We start from the raw sequence: 14067 nt of genomic DNA, 5'->3' as shown, positions 1-14067 counted from the left end.
TAACCATCCATAAGGTAATAAAATCATTTATTCCAAATAAAGTAAATTTGATAGTCAATAATTTTCTTTTCTAATATAGGAAAATTACATAGAATATTACCTCGACCATGCTTGTCCAAGTTTTATTATTGATTGACAACTCTTGAGATAGAGAATATTTTACACCACTTGTTTGTCCTTCACTCAATTTTCAAGAATGTCTTCTAACCTAAGAGACCCTTATGCTTGTATTTTATATGATGGAGATATCCTTTACAAGCTCACATATATATACATCTTTAGGCTAAGAACCTCTCATATTACTTTATCTTTATTGCTTTCTCCCATCGAAAAAACCTTTAGATTGCCCCGCTATATAATAGATTAATTCCATCATTCATAACAAAAGTGGGTTGAGTCTTTGTTGATTAGTGGCTCTCTATTCGTCTTTGTTTTGGGTGATGTGCTTATATTTTGCTTAGTTTCATTGAGGGCCTTTAGAGGTGTACAGTGAACAATGTGTTTTCTCGTTTACCATAAATATAGATATAAATATAGATATTCTCATCCCTATTTCTAAAAAATAATTCAATTTATTTTGTCAATTTTAATTTCCTTTTGATTTCTTAATAAATAACTAGTAATAACTCATATTTTCTTAAATATTTTTTTATTAATTTCAGAAGTGGATGAATAGAATATGTTTATATATAAAAATTAATATATTTGAGGTGTTTTAATCAATATATATTTTGTCGCTTAACCTAATCCCTCATACTTAATAAATTAGCTGGGTGAAAATATCTGCGAACATATAATAAATAATTTTTAAAATTTTAAAATATATAATAAATAAAAGTAAAATATATAAAATCAATATAAACAGCAGGGTTGCATTATTCAATTTACCAATTGAACCAACATTACAATTTATATCAAATACCTAAACAAAGATTCGGTTATTTTTATTCAAAAATTTGGTCATTGGGTCTGTTTTGATTTTTCGTTCCGATAAACCGAACCCCAAATCCTGAACCTATTTTAAAATAAATACATAGATATATTATGTTATAATTTTATTTATATGTATAAATTATTTTTATTAATATATATAATATAATAAATTTAATTCTATTCAGTTTTAAATATAATTAACTTAATTTAAAAACTACTTAATTTCTTCATTTTATATTTATTTTTTAAAGTTAAATCGAATGAAAATAAGTTTGATTTTTATTGAATTGAACGGATCATTTTAATTCGATACTCACTTTGTACCAAAACTTCAATTAATTGAATTCTCGATTTGATGAAGGAGTTTATTAAATTACTTAAATGCCCCTCTAAAGTAAAGATATTTACACCCCATAGTTGAGTATTTTGACTAGGGAATAAATGAGGGCCTCAGGATCAAGGTGACGTGGCAGCATCTCAAGGGGAACACGTGGCCCACTCCTAGATGGTACCGTACGGCTATAAATGGCCTCATTTATGATTATTCAAATTACGTTTTCATCACATCATTTTACCGCCATATCTGTTATCTAATTCGATCTCATCACCATATTTTCGACCCCACTTTTCTAACTTAAGCATCGGAGGGCCATCGCCGAGGGCTACTCGGCTAGCCTCACTTGCTGTGTTCTCAGGATCCACTACAGGTAGTTCGAAAGAGGGATTTAGCGACCCAAGTACAACGATCCGACCCAAAGATCCTGATTTCGCGCGACCTACATCATTTGACACCGTCTGTGGGAATCTGAGAACGAACTAGAAATGGAAGGGTCATCTCATCGAGATCAACAGATCGAAGAAACCCTAGGAAAAGGAGAGGAGCGGATGGTGCAGATGACGAAGGAAGAGTTACAGTGAATGATTGACGAAGCAAGCAGGAAGGCCATTGTGGAGTATGAGCGCAGAACAGTAACCCCAGCTAGAGAAGGGCCAGGAGGCAGTTATTCCAAGATGTCGAAACAGGGCAGAGGAGAGAGGTCTCTAGGGTGCCTGAAAAAGGCCCTGAAAGAACCTTATTGAATGAAATAACCAGCAAAAGAACAATGACCAGCAGGAGGACGGTCACTAGACAACCTGGCATATCGTGAGCGGAGGTAGATAGTTTTGGTAAGCAGATTGAGCAGCTGGGAAAGCAAATCGAGGAGTTGAAGAAAAGGGGAGAGATTGTGTCGCAGAACAGGAGCTCACCTTTCACTAACCGAATTCTGTTGGAGGCGGTGGACAGTAGCTTTCAGTTCCCCGATCTTCCCAAGTACGATGGGAGCAAGGATCCTAGGGAACATGTGGCTGCATTCGATCTGGTCATGAACCTGTATGGCCAGACGATCCGATCAGTTCGTAACTACTTTGAAGGGCAAGGCTCAGGAATGGTTCATGAGCCTAGGTAGTGGAACAATTGACTCTTACGAACAGTTAATTCAAAAATTTTCTTTTCATTTTGCGAGCAAGAGAAAAGCGAAGAGGTCAGCCACTCACCTTTTCACGATCAGACAAAGGGAGGACAAAACGTTGAAAGCTTTCATGGGGAGATTTAATAACGAAGTGTTGGTGGTCCAGGACTTAAAGATCGACATGATGGTGAGCATCTTAATACATGGTTTGCAGAAAAGGCCCATTCGCGTCATCATTGGCTCGAGAGCTGCCAACGGGGATAGAGCAGTTAATGGAAATGGCACAAAAATACATTGACGAGGAAGAGATGAATGCCATGAAAGACAATGACTGGGGAAGGGATCCGGGACGATCGAGAGGAGACCGATCGAGAGATGGTAAGCAGCGATCCGAAAAAGATCATGAACGAAGAGGGTCGTACTTGCCCCGATATCACAAGTACACTACCTTGACAACCACCAGAGAGAGGGTGATGGCGATGGTCGAAAAAGAGGGCCTCCTGTAGTGGTCGGGTAAGATGCGTGATACGCCGGCAAAGAAAAACTCACACAAATACTGCATGTTTCATAAAGACAAAGGTCATAACACGGAGGACTGTTACCTATTGAGAGATGAGATCGAAAGGCTGATAAGACTAGGTTATTTTAAACATCTGATTGAAGGAGGGCTGAAGCAGGTAATCGCAGCAGGTCGCGGAGCCATGAGCGACACCAAAAAGATGTGGCAGGAAAGAGTACAACTCGGGATAATCCACCCACGAAGGGTATTATCCATACTATCTCGGACGGACGGACGATCGGAGACTCGATGAGATCGAGAAAGAAATATGCCAGGGAGAGCAGGTTCAAGTACGGACAACAAATGATGCGTGTAGAGAAGCAAGAAAACAGTCTTTGGAGATGAAGATTTGAGTTCGGATACGCTTGATCATAATGACCCCATGGTCATTAAAATGGACATCGCCAACTATCAGGTACACAAAGTGTTGATGGATAATGGTAGTTCTGTTGATATTATTTTCAGTGATGTTCTCAGGAAAATGGACTTGGGGAATATGAGATTGAAGCCAGTTCGAACACCTTTGGTCGGATTTGGAGGCAGTGAGGTCGTTCTTGAAGGTGTGATCGACCTGCTAGTTTCTTTGGGGGAAGAACCCAGAAAAAAGACCTGCATGGTTCAATTTTTGGTGGTTGACAGTCCTTTCACATATAACGTGGTATTAGGACGACCAGGATTGAACAAATTTAAAGCAGTGGTGTCTACATACCATTTGAAGATGAAGTTTCCAACACCATAAGGAGTCGAGGAGGTAAGATGCAATCAACGAACAACTAGGCAATGCTATAACTTAGCCGTGAAGCAGGGAGAAACGATAGAAAAAGAAAAGAGGAAGGAGGAGATGAGCCATAGTAAGGAGGCGAAATGAGGAAAAATGGAAAGAATCGAGCCGTCGGAGGAGTATAAGGAGGTCGAATTAATTTCAAAAAATTTCCAAAAAACGACCCGTATTGGGTCGAGCTGACGACAGAGATGGAAAAAATGATGATTGATTTCTTGCGGAGTAATAACTACCTCTTTGCATGGAGCCCCTCTGATTTTCAAGGTATAAACCCTGAGGTAATTGTGCATAGACTTAATATTGATTCACAGGTCAAACCGGTGAAACAAAAAAAGAGAGTGTTCGGGATCGAAAGGAACAAGATTATTGAAGAAGAAGTCAATAAGTTGTTGCAAGCTGGGTTCGTTCGGGAGATCCAATACACGAGCTGGCTCTCAAACGTGGTTATTGTTCCAAAAGAAGCAGGAAAATGGAGAATGTACACGGACTACACTGATCTTAACAAAGCATGTCCAAAGGACCCGTACCCACTCCCGAGGATCGATCTGCTGGTTGACTCGACTGCGGGGTGTGCGTTGTTCAGCATGATGGATGCTTATCAGGGCTACCATCAAATTTTTATGGTGAAGGAAGATGCAGAGAGAACTGCGTTCGTGACCGAGAAAGGAGTCTATTGCTACAATATAATGCCCTTTAGATTGAAGAACGCAGGCGCGACCTACCAGAGACTGGTGAATCGAATGTTTAAGGATCATATCGGAAGTACGATGGAGGTATATGTAGATGACATGTTGGTCAAAAGCAAGCAGGAACGTGATCACTTGGCAAATCTGCGAACAGCTTTAGACATTATGCAATCTTATGGCATGAAGTTGAATCCATCTAAATGTACCTTTAGGGTACGAGGGGGTAAGTTTTTGGGATACATGGTCAGCGAGCGGGGCATAGAGGCCAATCCTGAAAAAATAAAGGCGATCATGCAGTTGGGATCGCCAAAATCGGTAAAGGAGGTGCAACAGTTAACGGGGAAGGTCGCCTCGTTGAATCGTTTTATAGCCAGGTCAGCTGATCGTAACTTACATTTCTTTAAGGTTTTGCGAAAAGCGAACAATTTCGAATGGAATGATGAGTGCGAACAGGCTATTCAGGAGCTAAAATTGTATTTAACTACCCCCCCCCCCCCCCCACTACTCTCTAATCCCATGATTGGGGAAAAATTGTATGTATATTTAGCTGTCTCAGATAACGCGGTTAGCTCGGTGCTGGTGTGCGAGGAAAATGGAAAGCAAAGTCCTGTTTACTACATAAGCAAAATGTTACAAGGAGCGGAGAAGAAGTATATCTAGATTGAGAAGTTGGCATTGGCTTTGGTGACAACAGCAAAGAAGTTGCGACCTTACTTCTAGTCCCACCCTATTGTTGTCTTAACTAATCATCCTTTGAAGCAGGTTATGTCAAAATCGGATACATCTAGCAGGATGATCAAATGGGAGGTGGAGCTTGGAGAATTTGACATAGAGTTCCAGACGAGGAGTGCAGTTAAAGCGCAAGTATTTGCGGATTTCTTGATCGAGCTCGCTGGCAAACAACCTGAAAAAGAGGAAAGATGGCTGCTACATCTGGACGGGTCGTCGACCTCAAAGAATGGAGGAACTAGTATTGTGTCATGGACCAATGGTGCTGAGATCGAGATCGCCGTGAGGCTAAATTTTCTGGCTACCAACAATGAAGTTGAATATGAAGCTTTAATTCAAGGATTGCAGACGGCATGGGATGGAGGTATAAGGCAGGTAGATGTATATACGGACTCACAACTTGTCGCGATGCTGGTACAGGGCACCTATGAGACGCGAGAGTGGTCCATGACACAATACCTGGCAACGGTGAAGGACATGATGAAAAAATTTGACAGATGCACGATTAACCAAATCCCGATGGACGAGAACGCAAGAGCGGATGCCTTGTCGAAGTTCGGGTCGCTGGTTGAAGGAGTTAAGGAAAGAAAGATCATTGTGATGGTGAAGTGACAACTAGCAATAGATGATGTAGAAGTCCACGCGGTCGAGATGGCAGATTCTTGGAGAACGCCTTTTGTTCGGTACTTGAAACATGGGGAACTGCCTAGAGACGCAATCCTCGCGAAGAGGTTGCAGTTCAAAGCCAATCGCTTTACTTTGATCGGAGATGATCTATACAAGAGAACTCCGGAAGGTATTTTATTGAAGTGTTTAGATGCTGAAACATCGCAGTATGTTATGAAGAAAGTACATGAGGGCAGTTGCGAAAATCATTAGGGAGGGAGATAGCTGGCCCAGAAGATCCTCCGGCAAGGTTATTTTTCAGCCACGATGGTGGAAGATGCAAAAGAGTTCGTTAGAAAATATGAAAGTTGCCAGAAATATGCGGGGCTGTTGCATTCCCCAGTGACCCCTCGGGAGCCTTTGAAGGTCGCATGCCCTTTTGATCAATGGGGAATCGATATCGTTGGTCCATTTCCTCAAGCAGTGGCTAAGAAAAAATTCTTGATTGTTGCGGTCGAGTACTTTTTCAAGTGGATCGAGGCGGAAGCTTTGGCCAAAATCTCTGAAAAAGAGGTAATCAATTTTATTTGGAAAAATATTATTTGCAGGTTCGGGATTTCGCACGTTCTGGTATCGGATAACGTAACCCAGTTCCAAGGAAAAAACTTTACGGCGGTCGGGAATCCACAAGCGAACGGGCAGGCCAAGGTCACGAACCGAACCTTGTTGCAATACTTGAAGACCCGGTTGGAAGGAGCAAAAGGGGCATGGGTCGAAGAGTTGCCTAGAGTACTCTAGGCATATCGAACGACCCCACGAACTGCCACGGGTGAGACCCCCTTCTGTTTGGTATATGGCAGTGAAGCTGCCATACCTGTAGAGATCGGAAAGAGATAGCTCGAGTCGCTCAATATGAAGCAGAAGGAAATTCTCAGGAGCGGTCATTCGACCTTACAGTGATTGAAGAAGGTAGAGATCGTGCGTACGCAAAGATCTTGAGGTACAAAAGTATGATGACTAGAAATTATAATCGACGAGTACGACCGAGGAGTTTTTAAGTCGGCGACCTGGTATTGAAGAAAGTTGAAGTGTCGAAGCATGTTGGAAAGCTCGATTCAACATGGGAAGGTCCATACAAAGTAGTGGAGATCCGACGGAAAGGGGCATACATCTTACAAGACTTAGAAGGGAAGAATCTGCCGCGACCTTGGAATGTGCATAATTTGAAGAGATTTTATGCTTAGAAGTATGCAAGCTACCTAGTAAGGTCTTGCCTGAAAAAGGCTTGTAATTGTCTGAAAAAGACACTTCAATAGTCTGAAAAAGACGACCTGAAAAAGGTCATTTTGCATCTACAAGTTATGTTGTGTTCTTTCAAAGTTAACCTTAAAAGTAAAAGGTGCATAAGCGATTTGTAAAAGATGCAGGATTTCTAACCTGAAAAAAGTTCATAAGCGGTCTGAAAATGATAAGCAGGATTTCTAACCTGAAAAAGGTTCATAAGCAACCTGAAAATGATCCGCAGGATTTCTAACCTGAAAAAGGTTCATAAGCGATCGAAAAAAGATGTGTAGGATTTCTAACCTGAAAAAGGTTCATAAGCGATCTGAAAAAGATACGCAGGATTTCTAACCTGAAAAAGGTTCATAAGCGATCGGAAAAAGATGCGTAGGATTTCTAACCTGAAGAAAGTTCATATGCGATCTGAAAAAGATGCGTAGGATTTCTAACCTGAACAAGGTTCATAAGCGATCTGAAAAATCAGCGATCTAAAGGGGATTGCATATTTTATAACTTAAAAGGTCTATACGCTATCAGAATGCAGGAGTTTTGTAATAGGTCTCGTGGAATGACCTGAAGGGAGACACAAGTTTTTTAAACTTAGCAGGAATCTTCATAGATGTACAAGAATACAAACTACTCGAGGTTCTGCTGAACAAAATATTTAATATTGATAATCATTAGCTTATAAAAAGGGAATTCATCCCTAAATCAACATTTTCAGTTCGGAATACAAAAAACAAAGGTGTTTACAAAAATTGTTTATTCATCCCTATACATCTATGAGATAGGAAATGGGGGTGGTAGTTCGTCCATCAGAGGCAGAAACTCAGGGAAGTCATAGGCAGGTGCTGGGCCAGGGGGATACGGCTCGAGATTGTTATCCAAAGACACATCCAACTGTTCAAGATCAAAATCCTCTACAAATCCTTCGAGCTTCTAAATTTGGCCTTGGCACTTTTCAAATCCCTCAACCATAAAGTCTGACGCCTGGTTCTCCACAGCCTCTTGAAAAGTTTTAGACTTCAGAAAGTCGCAAGCACCATTCATGCAAGATCTAACATATCCTTGTGCTACTGGCTCTGCAAAAATTGGGCCCGACCTTCAGTTAAACTCACTGCCCGCTTCGAAGGCAGTTGCGCGATCTGTTTGGGCTGTCGATCTGGCTTACTCTAATTCTCTTTCGGAAATTTCCAGCTTGGAAGCGAGCTCCTTCTTCTCTTGGGCATCGGACTGTAGGGATTTGATCAGTGATTTTTGTTCAAGAATCTTCTTCTCCATCTCCACAGTTTTTGCTTCAAGGATGATCTTATCGTGTCTCCACATCGAGCATTGGAGGGAGAGATTATGGGTAAAGGCCATGGCCTGTTGCAAAGGAAAGAGCTAGTTCATGGAAAATCAGTTCGTGAGAAGGGTAAGCTGTTGGTTACCTGAGTCATATTGTGCGCGAAGTGCTCCTTGATGGATGTATGAGAGGTTTGAGCAAGGATGACCTAGTCCCGTTCGAGGCAAGCGGCCCTATAAATCTCCCACGAATCTTGTCCGGCTAGCGTCCGCAGAACGCTGCTGTTCTTAGAGATTTTCCAGTCGGGGACCCATTTCTCTCCGGACATCTCGGCAGTTCGGGCAGAATGAGATCGCTCGTCTCTTGTCTGTTGCCACACTTCTTGAACCGCGAAAAATCTTTTGCTACTCTCGGGCTCAGCGAACCTGTCTGCGGCGAGCTTGGCCTCTAGTCTGTCTGGCCTCGTTAACATTAAAGAAGGATCGCTCCTGCTTTCGGTCGGTTCTGCTGGAGTATCTGATTCCGGGACCGCTCTCTCTTTGTCTCTTTTCCGCTTTAGACCCCGATCCTCAGATATCTCCACTGCTTCCACTTGTTCGTCAGGCGTTTGATCCCTTGCCTCAGTTGGAGATGACGGTTGTTCGAAGGCTGTAGCGGTTGTAGGAGATGGGGTCGGAGTCGAAGCACGCTCCTTGGATTTCCCTTTGGCAGTTGTCGCCGCACGTTTGAGTTCGCGATCGATCGAGGGAGGTAATGTTCCCTTCTTCGCCTGGCTTTGTTCGCGATCCTAGCCAGAATGATTTCAGACTCTGCAAAAGGAATTAGTTAGAGATCGCTAAAAGGAAGAGGAAAGAGAAAATGGGACTTCTGAAATCACCTAATGAGCTTTTGACTGGAATAGGAGCAGGGGAGAGGCCTGCGAGCTTCAAGACTTTCTCCTGTAGTAGTACTTTTGGAAGGTACCGAAATAGAGTTATGTAATTTATGAGATCGCTCTCGAACTCCTCCCCAAAAGTTTTGGGTTTTGGCTTAGACTCACGCTAACCCAAGTAAAAATCCCAGGATTGCCCAGGTGGAGGTCGAAGAAAGAAATACCTATCACGCCAAGGGCCGACATTACTCCTCAAATCGTCTAAGTAACGACAGTCCTTGCGCGTGGTTAAGTAGAACCACCCAGTCTCCCCTGAACTTTTGGAGGCAGTGATATTGTATAGTGACCAGAAATTGTCAAAGGAGGGAGGCAAATCAAGGTGTTTTATAACGATAATAAACATGAGTATGTGGCTGATAGAATTGGGGGATAACTTCATTGGGCAGAGACCTAATCCGACGAGGATGATATTCACTTCGCGGGGTAATGGAAAACGTAATCCGGCATCTAGATGGAGTACGGATAAAGCACAGTAGCCCTCTGGGGGCTAATGCATGCGATCAAACGAGCGAGGAATGATAATATCGTAATTAGCAGGAATATAATATTTTCTTTTTAATGCTACAGGAGTTGTTTTAATGATGCTCGCGATCCCTAACCATGGCTTTTGTTGCATCATTTTAGTATATCTTTGAAAAACAGGGGCCTCATCGAATTCAGCAATTTCCTCAGGGAGGTTAGAACGAGGTTCGGGAATAGAAGAAGTGGGATCGCGAGAAGTACCAGCGGTCTCCCTTGGGGAGGTCGCTGACGATCCCGACATAGAACTCGAATCAGAGCTCGAGTCAGACTCGGAAGCAGACACAGGAATAGAAAGACTCCTAGACCATAGAAGACGTGATATCAAAAGCTGGAATAAGAAAGAATTAAGGAATACCTAGAGAATGGAGGTAGCTCGCAGGGGGAGATCGAATGCGATTAGTTGGGGCGGTAAAAAAAGTTCAAATGGGGGACTATATATAAGGGAATATTGGAGGCAGCGCACCTTCCCACATTCCAGCGGATGGTGACACGTGGCTGAGGGCGGATGGCCGAGATCCTTCAGACTGACATGGTGATTGTTCACTTCCCTTAGTGTCATTAATGACACTAAGAGAAGTGGGGGAGTAATGATGAAGGATTTTATTAAATTACTGAAGTGCCCCTCTAAAATAAATATATTTACACCCCCATAGTTGACTATTTTGACCATTTTGACCCGGGAATAAATGAGGGCCTCAGGATCAAGGTGACGTGGCAGCATCTCAAGGGAAACACGTGGCGCACTCCTAGATGGTACCGTACGGCTATAAATAGCCTCATTTATGATTATTCAAATTACTTTTTCATCACATCATTTTACCGCCATATCTGTGATCTAAATCGATCTCATCACCATATTTTCGACCCTACTTTTCTAACTTAAGCATTAAAGGGCCATCGCCGAGGGCTACTCGGCTAGCCTCACGCTTGCTGTGTTCTCAGGATCCACTATAGGTAGTTCGAAAGAGGGATTTAGTGACCCAAGTACAGCGATCCGACCCAAGTTCAGTGATCCGACCCAAGTTCAGTTAATCGAGATACTGATACTTGATGCTACAAAAATAATTGGTGCACTAAAGATTGATTTTCGTTAAGAATCAGAAAATTACACCGACACCCACCAATGGCGTGTGGACAACCTGGAAAGGTCAAGAGAGTTCAATCGGTGGAATTAAGCTATGGCATCTTCTTCAAATCCAGTTCATCAGAAGGAAAAGGGTAAATGTAATGAACTAAGTAAAAAAATTGCAGAAATTTAACAACCAGCAGCAGAAATAGAGCTGGGATACGGAAGAAGACTGAGATGAGGGGAAACAGAAATTTTACTTCATCGATAATGCCTTTCCCTTACAACATTTGATCCTTTTACAAGAAATTGCAGCAAAATGACAAAAACAATAAGCAATTTGTCTCCCTTCTTGCATAAATACAGCCGCAATGCCCTTTCCTCATGTATCAGTTTCCACCACAAAGGGCTTAGTGAAGTCATGTAAAGCTAGGATAGGTGCAGAAGTCATGACCTTCTTGTGCTGGTTAAAGGCTTCTTCAGCTTATGTATCCCATTTGAAGCCATCCTTCTTGAGTAAGGAAGTGAGAGTTCTCAAGTAGAGTTCAAAAACAGTGTACATTAGAGCTTGAAATGTAGATGGAGCATTACATAATCCAAAGGGCATGACTAGGAATTTATAGTGCCCACTGTAGCTGATGAAGCTAGTTTTTGGAATATCTTCTTTCCTCATTCTTATTTGAGAATATCCAGATCTCAAGTCAATCTTAGAGAAATATTTTTCACCATGTAACCCATCAAGTAATTCATCCATTAAAGGAATAAGAAATTTATGTTTGACGTGATTTTGGTTAGGTACCTCTAATCTACACACAGCCTCCATCCCCCATCCTTTTACTTCCCCAACAGTACTAGAGATGCAAAGGAGTTATGGCTCGGTCTTATGATCCCACTGTCCATCATTTCCTTGACAATCTTCTCCATCTCTGTCTTTTGCCCATAAGCATACCTATAGGGACTTTGCTTCTTGGGAATGGCATCCGGTAAGAGGTCAATACAATGATCTATAATTTTTTCTGGGGTTAAAGTCTTAGGTTTCTGAAATACTTCCGCATAGAGCTGCTGCAATTCGAGACCTTGGTACTTTCTCCTTCTTCAGGGCTCTTGGAACTAAAATTCAAGAGTAATTCCCATTCAGTAGAGTGATTCTTTCTCCTTATCAAGCTGGCTAGTGAGTATGCAACCATAGTTCCAGCTCTTGGATCATGGCTTAAGGCTTTTAAGATCACATTGTCTCCAGTTTTGTTGAGGGTCACCTTCATCTCTTGAAAGTCCAATTCTATAGGGTTGTGATTGCTGAGCCAATCACAACTAAGCACTAGGTCATTGCTTCCTAGTTTCAGCAATCTGACAGTGTAGGTGAATTTGTATCCTTGTATTCCCCAGCAAAACTTGGGGCAGATATTCTTGTTGGTAAGTCTGCTGCCATCTGCAACCTTGACAACCATGGAGGTGGTGTTTGTAGTTTCACAACCCAAGGTCCCTACAACCTTCTCATCAATGAAGCAATATGTACTTCCACTATCTATGAGGATCAGTATCTCTCTTCCCCTACTAGTCCACTAATCTTCAACATTTTACAGTTGTTGTGTCCCTTCATAGCATGTAAGGATACAACTATGTCTTCTTCGATCCTTTCTTCTTCAACTGTTGAGCCCTCTTGGTCTATCTCATCAAAGTCTCTTGCTTCAGCGTCACTCAAAAGCATATAAACTTGTCTATATTTGGACCTGTGTCTTGGAGTCTAGGGCTCATCACACTAGTAACAAAGATTTTTTTCCTTTTTAGCCTTGACTTTGCTTCTGTCAAGAACCTCCTGGGTTGAAAATTTGGTCTCTATGGGAAGTGTCTGTTGGGAGGTTTATAAGGGGGTTTATGTTGTTGGCTTTTGCTAGGTTGGTTTGCTCTCTTCAAAATTGCATTTTCAATGTGCTCCTGTTTTCTTGCAAGTATGATAGCTTGGTTAAGGGAGGTGGGGTTACATGTGGAGACAAATTACCTTACTTCTTATTTTAGGCCACTGATAAACTTCAACATAAAGAACTCTTCTCCTAAGTTCCTATTAAAAATTAACATTTGATCCATGAGTTCTTCAAATCTTTCTAGGTATGCATTTACTGTGGTTTCATGTAGAAGTTTATTGAAGTCTGCCATGACTCTCTCATTGTCTAATTCTTCAAATCTCCCCAGGATATTAACAGCCAGTTCATCCAAAGAACCAAACTCCTCCTTCTCAGTATATCCTTGATACTATAACTCAGTTTTTCCTTGTAAATATATGAATGCCAATGGGACTTTTTGATCTTTAGGGATAGGAATAAGTTGAAAATACCTAGTGCATCTCCTCACCCAACCTCTGACGTTTTCACCATCAAAATAGGGGAACTCCATCTTGTTCAGGGCATTGTAAGTTCCTGAGTGCTGCTTCTCTTGTCTAGGAATGTTGCTGCCTTCATTTCTGAGGGGGTTATGAAAAGCAGCCCTTGAAGTAGAAACTCTCTCCAGTGAGGCTGTTAATCTTTCACCAAGGATGGATTTATTCCTGTTGTATTGTTGCAACTGCTCAACAACACTTTGGAGTTGTTGGACAATGGATAGGCTGTGCTCCATGTTAAGCACAGAGGCCTGGGGTCTTTCTTGCACCTCCAGAACCTGATCGAAACGGCCATGAATTTCCTTTTCACTTGTTTGCGTTCTAGCCTCATATCCATGAATAATATATCTGTTTTCTTTTGGGCCTCCTGGATTTCTTTTAATCTAGTACCATCAGCCATGTTGTAGTGTTTTTGGCCCAAGGATATTGTGGCTCTGAAGCCAAATGTAATGGTTGCAGCTAAGTAACAGAAGCAGGAATAGATAACATCCTTTTACAGCCTTCATTTCCTTTTACACGAATTGCAGTAAGGAAAACAACAAAAATGAAAACTAAATTTCATTAAAAATCCTAACGAAAAGACAAGCATTGTCCTCCTCTTCAAGCTCGCCATTGGTGGACTGTTCTGCCTAAAACCCAGCCCAAAAATGACAACCAATAGCCTGCTGCTATGTCGAGCTCCCTTGCGCTACCACGTGCCCTACTGTTTGTTCAATTCGGGCAGCTGGAATTGACTGAGAAATCCCCAATTCATCTTCCTCCCAATCGAGCCCTAATTCCTTCAAAATTACGCCGCTTTGTGTGCCCCTTTTAATTTTATCCCCAATTTCAGCTTGCCCTTCGATCGTACGACTCTAATCATT

The sequence above is a fragment of the Sesamum indicum genome, linkage group LG6, assembly GCF_026168435.1.
Source record: "Sesamum indicum cultivar Baizhima isolate 11 linkage group LG6, ASM2616843v1, whole genome shotgun sequence".
NCBI classification, from domain to species: Eukaryota; Viridiplantae; Streptophyta; class Magnoliopsida; order Lamiales; family Pedaliaceae; genus Sesamum; species Sesamum indicum.
Note: the sequence above shows the minus strand (reverse complement) of the source record.